We start from the raw sequence: 17,681 nt of genomic DNA, 5'->3' as shown, positions 1-17,681 counted from the left end.
CTAAGACACATGAAAGCGTTTTTTTAAGACCCTTGCACCATTTTTGCATCACTTTTAACATGGCTATGTAACTCAAAGAAACAAAATCTATTTCTAAAACACTTGACACAAAGCAACATTTTAAATACACAACTTTCTTCATAATTTTCTCCCTAAAGCATACTATTCTGTATCTAAATTAATTGAATCTTTTCTCACCTTAGCAAATACTTTATGAGTTTCAAAACAGTCTCAGACACACACCAATTTGTCTTTAGCAGAGCAAAAGGTAGGCACTCCAGAGGCTGCAACCAACAATGGCACAGAAATGCTGTAATTCATCACACATATCTCTCATGTCACCCAATCAAAACTCTTCCCTCACTTTTTTCAAATCAACACCCTTCCCCCTCTGCCCTTTCTGCCTTTTTTCTATAGCAACCACCTCCTGAAAGACCTCTGATGTTTGCAAGTTCACACAACAATGTTTCAATTGAACTCTGAACTCTCAGTACACCTGCATATCCAGTGCAATCTTTCATAAAATGATTTTTTCTTGACCATTCAAATTACATCTTTCAAAGAACTCATCCATGCACCCTAACTTTTCGTTTTCAGCAATCAAAATCCACCAATCACTGCTACTAATTCATTAGCACAGAAACTCCACAGTTTTTTTCATTATACACTCTTATTTTTTCAACTGCCATTTCATTCCCACACTTCATCTGACTGCAGCAGAACCTTCTCTCACCATGTTTTCTGTCTGGATTGTTGGACATAGTTACATCTACTGGGCTCAAAGGTATGCTGATAACAGAAATTTACCTAACCTCAATTTACAAAATGTGGAAATCAAGTGGATTGGCCACAGAGGATTAAAATGTCACCAATTGATACCATTGGTGAAAACCTTTTTGCATTTGCCAAAACCTGACCTGTTAATTGTGCACTGTGGAGGAAATGACTTGGGCACTTTGACTGGGGTAGGTCTGGAAATGCTTTTAAAGGACACCTTTGACCAATTGATGGCACTTTTTCCTCAAACTGCCTTGTTATATTCAAATATATGCCAAAGACAGAAATGGAGGTGGTCGAACCAATTTTGTCCACAAATTGAGAAATCAAGGAAGCATGTAAATAAGTCTGTTTCAGCTTACATGAGAGACCATGGAATGGGCTCCATGTACAACAATAACTTGCGTTACTACATGCAAGATATCTACAGAGGAGATGGAGTTCACTTCTCAGATGAGTGGAACAGAGTTTTCATCCTGAATTAAAGACTATGTATTGGTACCTACTTATAAGTACCTAAATCTACCACAGACCCAAAAGCTCTTCTCAGAGCTACCCTAACTATGATCACCATAAACAAATTTGAAATGTAACTTTTTTTTTAACTAATTTTCACAATTTACGCTTTCCGGTGCGCTACCCGGTACACGCACCGGAGGCTAACCGCGCGAAAATTAAAAAAAATATGTTTTTTTTCGCACATATGGACCTCCTCAGCCACCCTCAGAGAAACCTAGGGGGTCAGGATACATCTACCGTGACCCCTTCTACCCATTCTGAACATTATTTGCCCTCCATCTTGTATCTCAATTCTACCGAAACACAAAATGGAGGACTCGCACCGGGAAGCGCTCAATTAAAAAAGGTGGGAAAGTAATTCACAGAAAAACGACTGGAGACAGTTTCACCAAATATAGATTAGCTCATACTACATACCAATCCCTACCATTTTCACAAATTTGATTGGAATTCCATTTAGCCATTTAGCCTGTAGTCCTCTCTAAATACCCTGAGGTAAATTACTTCACAAAACACATCTGAAGTGTTGGAATTGACAACCAATTAAAATGTTACTTTCATTTTCTTCTTTTTTTACCTGACATTTGATTGGTTATGTACCTGAATATATATAATGAAAGAGAGAGAAACACAGCCATTTTGACTACTACTTCCTGAAGTACATTGCAAGAGCATTTTCACTAACAACTTAAACTTGTTTTTAAAAGGTAAGATGTTATTTTATAAATTTGACAGCAGAACTATTTTATGCACTTTAAATTAATTTGGGAAAACATTTTCAGATAGTTTTATACTATCCCTCTGTAAGAGTTAGACATTGAGAAAGGCTTGTTTATTATAATTATGGATTGATTTAGGTTTCTGTGGTATAATTATGAATTTACTTAGGCTTTTTCACAGGCACTTTTTAATAGTACTACTTCACGCCTAAAACCATACAGTGCCCATAGATAACTTCTCTGTTATAAACTCACAAGTACCTGTCTGAACTTAAACCCAACAGTGCCCTATCTCTACTGATATATTTATTTTTTATGCAAATTTCAGCACAAAAATGGAAGGAGAACAGAACGTTTCCTTTGAAATTGTCCCTGAGATGAACAATGAGGAAATCATTGAACCCATTGACTTGGAATTCATGGATGAATCACGGGTCCATGAACTTCTACAATGTGTAGAATCTGTGGATTTGTTACTTCAATATGAGGACGGTCAAATGTTGGAAGTTATGTTTAGTCAAAAAGAAGACATTTCGGACAGTCAAATATTAGACGTTCTATTAAATTTTGAAAAAGAATCAGAAAAATAAATTTATATTTAATAATCAAAAATTGTTCGAGTCTTTAATCATTTTTATATGTAATTCATAAACTAGTACCAAATTGATTATAATGTAAAGTCAGACTTATAGTATACTGTGCACAATCACAAAAATAAATTTATATTTAATAATCATAAATACTGCTACTTAAATAAAAAAAACAAAAAAAAACAACAAAAAGAACAATCAATAAACATACAATATTTCAAAAGTCTATCATAGTCTATCATTCTTTTTTCCTCATATTACGCTCCCCGGACCGCTTCCCGGTGCGAGTACCGGGTGCTCCCCACGCAAAAAAAACTAAAAAAAATTTTTTTTTTTTGCCCCGCGGGGCCCTTTTAAAGCCTCCACATCAAACCTAGGGGGTCAGGGAGGATCTACTATGCCCCCTTATGGTCATTTCCCCCTTTGTTTTGGCCTCCTCTTGTCTCTCGATCCTACCGAGAGACAAGATGGCGGCCGCTCTGGACTGTTTAGAATGTTGACAGACACCGGAGACCCAATCAGCTTCGCGAAGTTCCGTTACGCGTCAGGTACGCGCACCGGGGCGCTAACCGGGGCGCGCTTACAGATATATATATTTAATTGAACGTTAATTTCTCAAAATCCATTGGAGCACATATATTGAGACCTAGCAAAGGCACATCGGGCTAACCGTCCCTACAATTTTGGCAAGTTTCGTGCAAATCCATTCAGCCGTTCGGGCTAAAAGTGAGGCCAACCGCCCTATGGAAATTAACATGGGAAAAACGCGTTTTGGGACCCCCCTTTCTTCTCAGCCCCCCCTTGACGAATCCCCCCCAAATTTCCAGGGGCTGCTCAGAAACAAAATGTTCCATTTTCCTGAAAGTTTCAGCCAATTCCGTCCACAAACGCCAAAGTTATTAGACATAGAATTTTCAAAAATCCCATAGAGAAAAAATTCTAACTATATATACCTACTGGCGACCGCCAGTAGGTAATATATATATGTATATATATGTGTATATATATATATATATATTCACTGAAAAAACCATAGGTTATAGACCATATATAGTTAGGAATTAGCATTTACAAAACCTTGAAAATTCACTGAAAAAACCATAGGTTATAGACCATATATAGTTAGGAATTAGCATTTACAAAACCTTATTTTACTCACACAAAACCATTGAAATTCGCATATATAGTTAGTTGCACTAACTATATATCGCGCACCCGCAATCCACTGCTGATCATGTCACATATTACATCATTCATGACATGGTCAGTGACATCACTGATGACATCACTGATGACATCTCAAATGACATCACTGATGACATCACTGATGACATCTCAAATGACATCACTGATGACATCACTGATGACATCTCAAATGACATCACTGATGACATCACTGATGACATCTCAAATGACATCACTGATGACATCACTGATGACATCTCATTTGACATTACTGATCACATCACTGATGACATCATTCATGTGATAATACGATGAACCTCTTCAGACTCTAATATAACCTTAGATACACTCAGTGTAAACAGACACTCACAGACTGTCACTCATCCATGGAGTTACTCACACACCTAGTCAGTCATGCAAAGAATCAATCACACCTCCATTTCCTCAACTATACAGTTATACACACCTTACTTATTCAAACATATACTAACACATATTTACTCTCTTATACAATCCCTGATACAAGTTCACAATGATCCATACAGCCACTCACACATTCACTGGCTCTTATGCACAGTTATTTATATATGTCAACTCTCACATGTACTGTGTTTTACATATGTACTTACTTTGACATGTAGCACTGAGATATCCATTCACTCACCAATACACTCATGCACACAGTCAACCGCCCATACAGCTGTTTCCACATGCACTTTTGAACCCATACATCTAGTGAATCAACTGCTCACACATCTATGCACAGAATTGTACACCTCCCAGCCACCCACACACACACTCAGTCTCCCATACAAATACTTGGGCAACCAATCAATAACCCATATAGATACTCATATAGCTACTGAACAACACATGCAGCAGTTTACAGAACAACAGACATAATGATGCACAAATTAAGACAGTTTAGTCACTAACCCATGCACTCAGTGAGACACATTTAATCACTCACTCATACAGTCAGTCATGCACCTACTAAATCCTTCATCCAGACACTTATACATCCACTCATTCTTCAATATGTAAGACATATTTTAACTTTACAGAAACATACAGTCACTGGATGTTGTCATCAGTGATGTCATCAGTGATGTCATTTGAGATGTCATCAGTGATGTCATCAGTGATGTCACTGACCATGTCATGAATGATGTAATATGTGACATGATCAGCAGTGGATTGCGGGTGCGCGATATATAGTTAGTGCAACTAACTATATATGCGAATTTCAATGGTTTTGTGTGAGTAAAATAAGGTTTTGTAAATGCTAATTCCTAACTATATATGGTCTATAACCTATGGTTTTTTCAGTGAATTTTCAAGGTTTTGTAAATGCTAATTCCTAACTATATATGGTCTATAACCTATGGTTTTTTCAGTGAATTTCAATGTTTTTTTAATAGCAAATATCAAAAGCTGTAAAATGTATTCTTCTATTAAAGGAAAAATATATTTTATATGTATTTAATATAATTTTTTTATGTATATAAATTTTTTGAGGGAACGAACTATCATGCTGAAGAAGAGTGTGGGGAAAAAAACAAAGAGGAGGACTAAGAGGAAAGAACAATCAGTTCAAAAATACAATTGCTTTAAAGCATGCAGTGCTTTTCCACACATTTACATTTAAATAACCCATATTAGAACATACAAAATATCTACAGAGGAGACGGTGTACATTGAATTTTAGACTCTTCATTGGTACCTACATGTTGGTACTTACATCACCCACACAACACAACAACCGGGACGCTGTCACAGATATATATATTTTTTTGAATGTTAATTTCTCAAAATCCACTGGAGCACATATCTTGAGACTTAGCAAAGGCACATCGGGCAAACAGTCTCTACAATTTTGCCAAGTTTCATAGAAATCCATTCAGCCGTTCGAGCTAAAAGTGAGTCCAACCGCCCTATGGAAAACTCAATGTTAAAAACACGTTTTGGGACCCCCCTTTTTTCTCGGCCCCCGCTTGATGAAACCCCCCCAAACTTTCATGGGACGCTCAGAAACAAAATGTGCCATTTTCCTGAAAATGTCAGCCAATTCCGTCCATCAACGCCAAATTTATTCAACATAGAATTTTCAGAAGTCCCAATTCAAAAAAATCCTAACTATATATACCTACTGGCGACCGCCAGTAGGTAATATATATATATATATATATATATATATATATATATATATATATATATATATATATATATATTCACTGAAAAAACCATAGGTTATAGACCATATATAGTTAGGAATTAGCATTTAAAAAACCTTATTTTACTCACACAAAACCATTGAAATTCCATATATAGTTAGTTGCACTAACTATATATTGCGCACCCGCAATCCACTGCTGATCATGTCACATATTACATCATTCATGACATGGTCAGTGACATCACTGATGACATCACTGATGACATCTCAAATGACATCACTGATGACATCACTGATGACAACATCCAGTGACTGTATGTTTCTGTAAAGTTAAAATATGTCTTACATATTGAAGAATGAGTGGATGTATAAGTGTCTGGATGAAGGATTTAGTAGGTGCGTGACTGACTGTATGAGTGAGTGATTAAATGTGTCTCACTGAATGCATGGGTTAGTAACTAAACTGTCTTAATTTGTGCATCATTATGTCTGTTGTTCTGTAAACTGCTGCATGTGTTGATCATTAGCTATACGAGAGGCTATATGTGTTATTAATTGGTTGCCCAAGTATTTCTATGGGAGATTGAGTTTGTGTGGGGGTGGCTGGAAGGTGTGTGACTCTATGCATAGATGTGTGAGCAGTTTGTTCACTAGGTGTATGAGTTCAAGAGTGCATGTGGAAACAGCTACATGGGCAGTTGACTGTGTGCATGAGTGTATTGATGAGTGAATGGATATCTCAATGCTACATGTCATAGTAAGTACATATGTAAAACACAGTACATGTGAGAGTTGGCATATATAAATAACTGTGCATGAGAGCCACTGAATGAGTGAGTGGTTGTATCGATCATTGTGAACTTGTATCAGGGATTGTATAAGAGAGTAAATATGTGTTAGTATATGTTTCAATAAGTAAGGTGTGTTTAACTGTATAGTTGAAGAAATGGAGGTGAGATTGTTTCTTTGCATGACTGACTGGGTGTGTGAGTAACTCCATGGATGAGTGGCAGTGTGTGAGTGTCTGTATACACTGAGTGTATCTAAGGTTATATTAGAGTCTGAAGAGGTTTATCGTATTAGCACAAGAATGATGTCAAATGAGATGTCATCAGTGATGTCATCAGTGATGTCATTTGAGATGTCATCAGTGATGTCATCAGTGATGTCACTGACCATGTCATGAATGATGTAATATGTGACATGATCAGCAGTGGATTGCGGGTGCGCAATATATAGTTAGTGCAACTAACTATATATGGAATTTCAATGGTTTTGTGTGAGTAAAATAAAGTTTTTTAAATGCTAATTCCTAACTATATATGGTCTATAACCTATGGTTTTTTCAGTGAATTTTCAAGGTTTTGTAAATGCTAATTCCTAACTATATATGGTCTATAACCTATGGTTTTTTCAGTGAATTTCAATGGTTTTTTAATAGCAAATATCATAAGCTGTCGAATGTCAAGTACGTGGTAAGTGAAAACATTTTCGTGTTTATGCACACTGATCTGCTTTGAATGGTGCCCCCCCCCTCATTTCTATTAGGAGTACTCTCTCTTTGCAGATAGTGAAAGGTAGTTAACGCAGGCCTTTGCCCCCGTTGTAATCCGTCGTGCCTGCTTCTCTCTCCATTTGATTGATTGTTATCCAAGTATTTACTGTTTTAGAATTAGTTCTCTTTGGTTCATTCTCTATTTACAAACAAACACAGAGTCTCAATACTCTGTTTAGTCTTTGCAGATAACGAAAAATCGTGTAAAAAAAAAGAAAAGGAATCGAGCAAAATCAGTAGGCCACTAATGGGATCTCTTTTTGACCTCGCTAAAATAGAAACATTAGGAACAACCCCTCATGACAAATACAAAACTAGTGAGATGAACTGAACTCCACACAATGATGGCTGCAAAACAGCTCGGCTCCGCCACCCACCCCGCCCAAAATAACGATAAAGAACGGCTGCCATGATTGGTTGCGGAATGACCACGACGGAGCTACGAAATGGTGCTGCTCTCATGCTAACCCCAGCTTCAGTCTGAAACATCCAGAAACACTGTAGACTACCAATTCGATCAGTTCCGGTAGCGCCCCAATGTAACCCGGTAGAGAAGAACTAGCCCTCCCCTCTTTGACTGATGGTTCTTGTTGCCTGTCCCTTCTGTTGTCATTTAACAGAACTATTTAGCCTGCTGAAAGGGGTTGTGTTCCGACCGCTGTTGGTGGAGACATTTTGCCTATATTCTGGACCTGCGTTGTCGCGTAATGCGTCATGTGACGCGCCGCGTTAGCGCATCCGGAAGTCATCCGGGGCGCGCAGCGCGTAACGTAAGCATAACAAGTCATGTGACTTGTTAATAAAACTTTTCATTGGTTCATTTTACTTTTCTTATTGTAATGATGAAAGGCTTGGTCATATGACCTAAAAATTACGCTTTTCATTACTTCCGAACATTATTTTTTCTTAAATATATGTTATAATGTTCCAGGCTAATGTACTTTCCCGGAAATTTTACAACTGTCCTGCAAGTAAAATATATTCTTTTTTCGAGAAAAAGAGCGTTTCTTCGTCCCATGACGGAGCCGTTGAGCAAAAGAGGGTCGACCTGCTGTCTTAGTCGCCGATACGCCTGAATATGAGATTCTTATCGATCACTTTATGTTGCAGGAATAGAAAACACAACAGCCCTTGACCATTTATCTTTACTGCGTTCCTTCGTATTATACCTTTTACCCTTCATGTAATTGGTCTGCTTTATTTCACTTGCCTTTTAATGATTCTAAAACAGTCACTATTATTAAAAACTTTACCAATGTATATACTACTACCATGTTTTCTTTTAAAAACCTTTATTGTGAAAATTTCATTATACAAATACGAGCCTATAACCACGTGGGCCTGCCACAGAGCAAACTTTAATCGTATATGATGAATAGACATTTACACTGTAGAGGAACGTAACGGGCGGGCCATTAGGTTGCAAGAACTAAGGTGTCTAACAGTTACGGAATCGGTGGACGTACATTTTATAATTAAAATACGACAGGGCCAGTTACAATAAAATTATCTAGATATACATTTGCGGGCAAGTACCATGGGTGACGTTAATTCGAACTTTCAACAGTACAGTAATCAATAACACATCAGAACTTAATATCAATAGGGATGTCGAAATAGTCAATCAATTCTCGTCCCCGCCCGCCATGTGCTTCAAAACTGCATACGTATCTCGTGATTTCAAGGTTCTGCAACCAGTACACAACAAGGAGTTACGAGTCCCATTTATTCCGGCGCCATTTTGGGCGAGGACGGGCAGGTCCAGGATATAGTCAAAATGTCTCTACCAACCATCGACTATGATGATGTTTATATGCTGTATTTATTAGAGTAACACTCATCTGTCCACATGAAATTAATTTGCCACAATCTAAACATGTCATTTTAATCTTTCCAAAGTTCTTCTAAATATTTGGGACCGTTTCCCTTGCCTCTGAAGCTCTCAGTGCCACTTCTTTGATGAATGTACTAGCAGGTCAGGGGTTCTCCTCCAAATCTCTCTTTTATGCAGCACTATAATTAATTGGTGCCACCTCTCCATATGACGATGCATGGTATAGTTACCACAACTATATTTTTTTTCGGTTTCTCTGGAGAGTTCATCGTGGCAGATGAAGCGTGTAACGTACCGGGCATTTACCTTTTTTTGCATGTACAGGAAAGGAAAAAAAAATCGAGCGTCCGAGTTCTAAGGTGTCCCAGGGCCATTTTAGTGGACCAGGCCCAAATCCAAAGAACAGGCCGCCATTTTGAGAGTCCTCTTGCAGCCGCCTGTCGCTGTAGCATCAAGAGCAGCCGAAACTCAGCTGAATGGCAACTGAAACGGTAAAGGGGCCCCCTACTACAGCAGACGAGCCTCCACCTAGGAAGGCCCATTCACGCCGGCTCCCCCCCTCTTCGGGCACCCCACGCCGTTATTCGGAGCAGTATTGTAGGATGGCCACACCAGTGCGGCAACTTGCTAGACATCACCTCGGTGGTAACCGAATCTCAACGCCTTGTGGTGTCTTCTATTCAAAAAACATTGTTATGCTGCCTTCGACCTATTCGCCGCAAGTGCGCACACAACTCAACTGCATAGCTTGCTAGACACCACCTCGGTGCCATCCGGATCTTGGAATCTCAGCACCTTTTGGTGTCTTCTCTTCAGAAAATATTGTTGCGCTGCCTTTGGTCCCATTCGCACATCAGTCCGCTACTGACGCCATCTCACAGGCTAATGGGGCGCCCCACGCCGACTTTCAGCATTGTAGAATGACCACACCAGTACAGCAACTTGCTAGACATCACCTCGGTGCCATCCGGATCTCGGCGCCCCACTGCAGATGAAGTGCCTCTCAACTATGAAACCACCACGGTGACATCCGGATCTTGGCGCGTTGTGCTGCCTTCGGCCTATTCGCACATCGGTCCGCTACTGACGCCATCTCACAGGCTAATGGGGCGACCCACGCCGAGTTTCAGCATTGTAGGATGACCACACCAGTACAGCAACTTGCTAGACATCACCTCGGTGCCATCCGAATCTTGGCATCTCAACGCCTAGTGGTATCTTCCATACAAAAAATATTGTTACGCTGCCTTTGGCCCCATTCGCACATCAGTCCGCAACTTAGACATCACCTCGGTGCCATCCGGATCTTGGCATCTCAGCGCCTTGTGGTGTCAGTCAGAAAATATTGTTGCGCTGCCTTTGGCCCCATTCGCACATCGGTCCGCTACTGACGCCATCTCACAGGCCAACGGGGCGCCCCACGCCGACTTTCAACATTGTAGGATGGCCACAGAAGTGCGACAACTTACTAGACACCACCTCGGTGCCATCCGGATCTTGGCGCGTTGTGCTGCCTTCGGCCTATTCGCACATCGGTCCGCTACTGATGCCATCTCACAGGCCAACGGGGCGCCCCACGCCGACTTTCAGCATTGTTGGATGGCCACACCAGTGCGGCAACTTACTAGACACCACCTCGGTGCCATCCGGATCTTGGCGCGTTGTGCTGCCTTCGGCCTATTCGCACATCGGTCCGCTACTGACGCAAACTCACAGGCCAACGGGGCGCCCCACGCCGACTTTCAGCATTGTAGGATGGCCACACCAGTGCTGCAACTTGCTGGACACCACCTCGGTGCCATCCGGATCTTGGCGCGTTGTATTGCCTTCGGCCTATTCGCACATTGGTCCGCTACTGACGCCGCCTCACGTGCCAACGTATTTTCTCCGCATTTTATACCCTATGCCGCATAACAGGTCATGTGACTTGTTTATAAAACTTTTCATTGGTTCATTTTACTTTTGGTTTCCTAATGATGGAAGGCTTGATCATATGACCTAAAAACAACACTTTTCATTGGATGAAAACTTTTTTTTTTTCCCAAACGATGAAAGCCCCACCTTGTTTCTGGATGTTTCAGACTAAACTGGCGTCAGCATGAGAGCACCACCATCTCGTAGCTCCGTCGTGGTCATTCCGCGAGCAATCATGGCAGCCGCTCCCCACCAGAAGCCTGCAGGAGTCGGGGCCCCCAAAACTTTTGATGAATTCTCAAGGCGGAGGGGACGCTTTCGAGAATGGGGTCCAAGACCTAGCAGACAAGCGTCCGATTTCCAAGGTGTCCCAGGGCCATTTCAGTGGACCAGGCCCAAAAAGGAAAGAGCCTGCCGCCATTTTGAGAGTCCTGTGACAGCCGCCTATCGCTGCACCGCAAGAGTGGGCGCAACTCAGCTGAATTGCGGCTTTTGACACAGTGGACCAAAAACGGACGGAATGGCAACTGAAACGGTAAAGGGGCGCCCCACTACAACAGATGACACTCCACCTGGAGAGGCCCGTTCACGCCGCCTCCCCCGGGGCGCCCCACACCGTTATTCGGAGCAGCATTGTAGGATACCAAAACCAGTGCGGCAACTTACTGGACATCACCTTGGTGCCATCGTTCTGCTGCCTTGGAACTATTCGCACAACAGTTTGCTACTGATGACCCACCCCCCGCGACGCCCCACGCCGTTATTTGCTGGGTGGCAACTTACTAGACATCACTTTCGTGTCATCTAGATTTTGGCGCGTTCTGCTGCCTTGGAACTATTCGCACAACAGTTTGCTACTGATGACCCACCCCCCGCGACGCCCCACGCCGGAAATCTGGACGTTGTGCTGCATTGGGACTATTCGCACAGCCGACCGCTACTTCGTTGTTTTTCCCTAAAAATGTTTATATGTTATTACTATTTTTGTTTTCTTGTATATATTTATAAATTATTAAAGTTTTATAATCTTGCTACTTTGTCGGAGTGCTATATATTTTTAATGTGACACATAATTGTAAAAACTTTGATGTACAAAGAGTCATCCCTGGAATCTTCCGCTTCACGCTCGGTCCCCTCCCCAATCACAATTCAGGATGGTTTTCAGATAATAGCAACGCTTCTGCTGTGACGGATCTCATCGAGTGTGGGCCTTGATCTACTATAACTCCTTTGAAGAGGGGTGATTCTTTACAGCTGTGGCCATAAACTACATCTGCAGGGCTAGCTGATAGCCTAGGACCGGCCTGGACAATCGGACACAGAGGAAAAGGAGTGTCAGAGGGTGCGGTAGTGAATAGGGCGAAAGGGAGGTGTCGGGCGGGCACAGGGTGTGATTCTCAGGGAAGAGCAGCGCAGATGGGGGGAGGTTTATTACCCATGCATAAGACAGAGAGCGGGGGTGACCACTGCCTGGGTGAGATGCTTGCGAGGGTGGGGAGCCATGCTAAGGATCGACAGCGTGCACAGAGTGGGTCTGGTCAAGGCATCTAAAATGGCTGCCGTGCACGACAAAAGTGTGGCATTTGAAAAAAGACAAGATGGCGCAGACAATGTTTTTCAACACTTCCTGATTTCCTTCGAATCGAACGTTAACAGACGTTGGGGCATATTACCAAAGTTAAGCGATATTTATCCCTAACGATGCATTGCAAAGATTTTTTTACCGTCAGAAATTATCGCAGATAAACCTTGCTATTATCAAGGTTTATCGCAAATACGATAAAAAACGACCGCAATGCATTAATATCGCTGAAAACTCAGCGATATTCATGCATTACCGAGCTAATGCTCTTAGCCATGTTATCCACCTCCCATTGCATAACATGGCTAAGAACTGCTCAGGGCAGCTGTTACTTTTTGGAGATATTCGCGCTTATCTCGAATATTTCCAAAAGTTGATAATAGGAGATAGCGATGTTAGCGACTGTTTCCAGTCGCTAACATCTTGGCATGCCCACTTTGCATGTCATTAGTGATAAATATCACTCACATGCAAAGTGGGGCCCAAGATGGTCGCTATCTCCTACTAGCCGTCGCTAACTGGTGTTAGCAACAGCTAGGTAATACAGATATAATTTTATCTCCGCGAAGCGGAGCGCTGTTACAGATATATATCTTGTTTTTGAACGTTAATTTCTCAAAATGCACTGAAGCACATATATTGAGACCTAGCAAAGGCACATCGGGCTACCAGTCCCTAATATTTTACCAAGTTTCGTGCAAATCCATTCAGCCGTTCGATTATTATTATTATTTTTTTTTTTGCCCCGCGGGGCCCTTTTTAAACCTCCACATCAAACCTAGGGGGTCAGCGAGGATCTACTATGCCCCCTTATGGTCATTTGCCCCTTCGCTTTGGCCTCCTCTTGTCTCTCGATCCTACCGAGAGACAAGATGGCGGCCGCTACGTACTGTTTGGAATGTTTACAGACACCGGAGAGCCAATCAGCTTCGCTTCGCAAAGCTCCGTAACGCGAAAAGTACGCGAAGCGGTGCGCTGCTACAGATATATATCTTTTTTTGAACGTTAATTTCTCAAAATCCACTGAAGCACATATATTGAGACCTAGCAAAGGCACATCGGGCTACCAGTCCCTACAATTTTGCCAAGTTTCGTGCAAATCCATTCAGCCGTTCGATTATTATTATTATTTTTTTTTTTTTGCCCCGCGGGGCCCTTTTAAAACCTCCACATCAAACCTAGGGGGTCAGCGAGGATCTACTATTCCCCCTTATGGTCATTTGCCCCTTCGCTTTGGCCTCCTCTTGTCTCTCGATCCTACCGAGAGACAAGATGGCGGCCGCTACGGACTGTTTGGAATGTTGACAGACGCCGGAGAACCAATCAGCTTCGCTTCACAAAGCTCCGTTGCGCGCAAAGTACGCGTCCTGGGACGCTGCCCGGTCCGCTGTTACAGATATATATCTTTTTTTAAACGTTAATTTCTCAAAATCCACTGGAGCACATATATTGAGACCTACAAAAGGCACATCGGGCTACCAGTCCCTACAATTTTGCCAAGTTTCGTGCAAATCCATTCAGCCGTTCGGGCTAAAAGTGAGGCCAACCGCCCTATGGAAAACTCAATGTTAAAAACACGTTTTGGGACCCCCCTTTTTTCTCGGCCCCCCCTTGACGAACCCCCCCCAAATTTTCAAGGGCTGCTCAGAAACAAAATGTGCCATTTTCCAGAAAATTTCAGCCAATTCCGTCCACAAACGCCAAAGTTATTAGACATAGAATTTTCAAAAATCCCATAGAGAAAAAATCCTAACTATATATACCTACTGGCGACCGCCAGTAGGTAATATAACATTTCTATGGCAAAATGAAACCCCTCATTTTGTTCCTTTTCAAATTAAATGTATTAAGTGTTACCACTTTATTCCAATCAAGATGACTTCAGGTGTGCCATACTTTTGTCATAAGTAAGACTGTTAGCGTTCTAGTTGTTCTTTAGAACACTCTGGGACATTCTGTCATTGGGCTATAGTTGGGCTACATCTGGCTGATATTTGGGCTACATTTGTTTTTTTTGTCTCTGGTGGCCATCTTTGGGCTACATTGGGCTACATTGGGCTACATTGGGCTACATTTGGGCTCTAACATATATATAGCCCAATGTAGCCCAATATATATTTTTCAAAGTTAATTTTCGTAAAAACCACTGGAGCATATATCTTGAGACATAGCAAAGGCACATCGGGCTACCAGTCCCTACAATTTTGCCAAGTTTTGTGGAAATCCATTCAGCCGTTCGAGCTAAAAGTGAATCCAACCGCCCTATGGAAAACTCAATGTTAAAAACACGTTTTGGGACCCCCCTTTTTTCTCGGCCCCCGCTTGACGAAACCCCCCCAAACTTTCAGGGGACGCTCAGAAATAAAATGTGCCATTTTCCTGAAAATTTCAGCCCATTCCGTCCATCAACGCCAAAGTTATTCAACATAGAATTTTCAGAAATCCCTATTCAAAAAAATCCTAACTATATATACCTACTGGCGACTGCCAGTAGGTAATATATATCTATATATATATATATATAACATTTCTATGGCAAAATGAAACCCCTCATTTTGTTCCTTTTCAAATTAAATGTATTAAGTGTTACCACTTTATTCCAATCAAGATGACTTCAGGTGTGCCATACTTTTGTCATAAGTAAGACTGTTAGCGTTCTAGTTGTTCTTTAGAACACTCTGGGACATTCTGTCATTGGGCTACAGTTGGGCTACATCTGGCTGATATTTGGGCTACATTTGTTTTTTTTGTCTCTGGTGGCCATCTTTGGGCTACATTGGGCTACATTGGGCTACATTTGGGCTCTAACATATATATAGCCCAATGTAGCCCAATATATATTTTTCAAAGTTAATTTTTGTAAAAACCACTGGAGCATATATCTTGAGACATAGCAAAGGCACATCGGGCTACCAGTCCCTACAATTTTGCCAAGTTTTGTGGAAATCCATTCAGCCGTTCAAGCTAAAAGTGAGTCCAACCGCCCTATGGAAAACTCAATGTTAAAAACACGTTTTGGGACCCCCCTTTTTTCTCGGCCCCCGCTTGACGAAACCCCCCCAAACTTTCAGGGGACGCTCAGAAACAAAATGTGCCATTTTCCTGAAAATGTCAGCCAATTCCGTCCATCAACGCCAAATTTATTCAACATAGAATTTTCAGAAGTCCCAATTCAAAAAAATCCTAACTATATATACCTACTGGCGACCGCCAGTAGGTAATATATATATATATATATATATACATATATATATATCCCAACCCCAACGTAGTTTTTGACAAAACCAAGCCTCTTTCAGCGGCGGGCAGCACGGCCGGGACGCCACTCCCAAACATTCCACCAAAAATCCAGTTCAAGAGAAATGAAACTCACTGGTGCCGTGGCCTCTGTGCAAATAGACAGTATTTATTTACAGCAACGGGTGCCCAACGCGTTTCGGAGTAAACCTCACTACTTGTTCATGGGTAAGTTACACAAGTGAAATGAAACTATTTAAAGGTGCAGAGTTCATTTCTATTTGTCACAGTAGATATAGTAAACATACTATGTAGCGAGTTTCTTTAAGCATTCGTATTTACATAACATACATGGTTCGTAAACTCCAAAGGAGGTTCAAAATCATGATAAATATTCAAAAAAATGCATTTGTTGATGATAAACAACATTATTGTTTTATTTTGCCAAAGTGGGCTCTTGCAGCAAACTGATCTTCATAAACATAGTAAAGTTACTAAAGTGCCACATAACCGTTGATGCTTGTAATTCATTCATTACATCCCATAATTAAATTAATTAGATAAATTGCACCCAAGTGGGTTAAAACTGCAAATAGGTCTATCAGTCCATCAAATAACATTCTAATTAATTGGTGCTCAAGCTCAAGTGAGCTATAGTTCTTTATCCACTCTATCGAATTAACCACGACTCCAATTGAATTTATTTTTTTCTCCAACAAAACCAAATAAATACTGTGTTACCAAACAATAGAACTCTTCTGTGTAAAACATAAACATAAACTTGTTAAAAACGTATTAAAATGCAACAACCAATGGGTGCAGGTTTGGACTGTTACTTTATCGTAAATGTATCGACATCTCCTCATCAAGATTCAAATCAAAGGGACTAATTGTATTATATTTGATAATCATTTCTGATTCCAATTTTCTCAACTCTAGTGTGCGGTTCCCACCTCTTTCTCTCAGTGGAATAGAATCCAACACACCGAACTTGAGGAGATTTTGATTTTGGTTGTGTTTGATACTGAAATGACGGGCAACAGGGTACTGTTTGTCATTCTTGGCAATGGCTCGTAGGTGTTCCAGAATATGTAATTTTACCCTGTTGATGGTACTTCCGATATAAAATAAATTGCAGGGGCATCTTAGTGCATAAACTGCATAATCGGTATCACAGGTAAAATGTTTTGTGATCTTAAATGCTGCTTTATCACTACAACGTTTTACCATTTTACAATTCTGGCAATTTCTGCATGCCTTGCATTTAGTACAAGTGAAGAATCCTTGTATAGGATTGGGTTTTTTGGTCTCTTTGAAACTACTGGGCTTTAATATATCCCTCAATGATTTATTCTTTCTAAAAGTCATTGATGGATAGTCGCCAACGTTGTCCTTTACATCCTCATCCATTTTCAGGATCTAATAAAATTTCATCATGCTTCTACGTACTTCCCATGCCTGATTATTGTATGTTGTTATAAACCTTATTTGATTATTGGGTGGTTTGGGTTTTCCTTCAAAAAACTCATCTCTTTGCAGTTTCACTACTTTCTCAATGGCTGATTTAATTGTAACTGAACTATACCCTCGATC

The sequence above is a fragment of the Lissotriton helveticus genome, chromosome 2_1 (genome assembly GCF_964261635.1).
Source record: "Lissotriton helveticus chromosome 2_1, aLisHel1.1, whole genome shotgun sequence".
Taxonomy (NCBI): domain Eukaryota; kingdom Metazoa; phylum Chordata; class Amphibia; order Caudata; family Salamandridae; genus Lissotriton; species Lissotriton helveticus.
Note: the sequence above shows the minus strand (reverse complement) of the source record.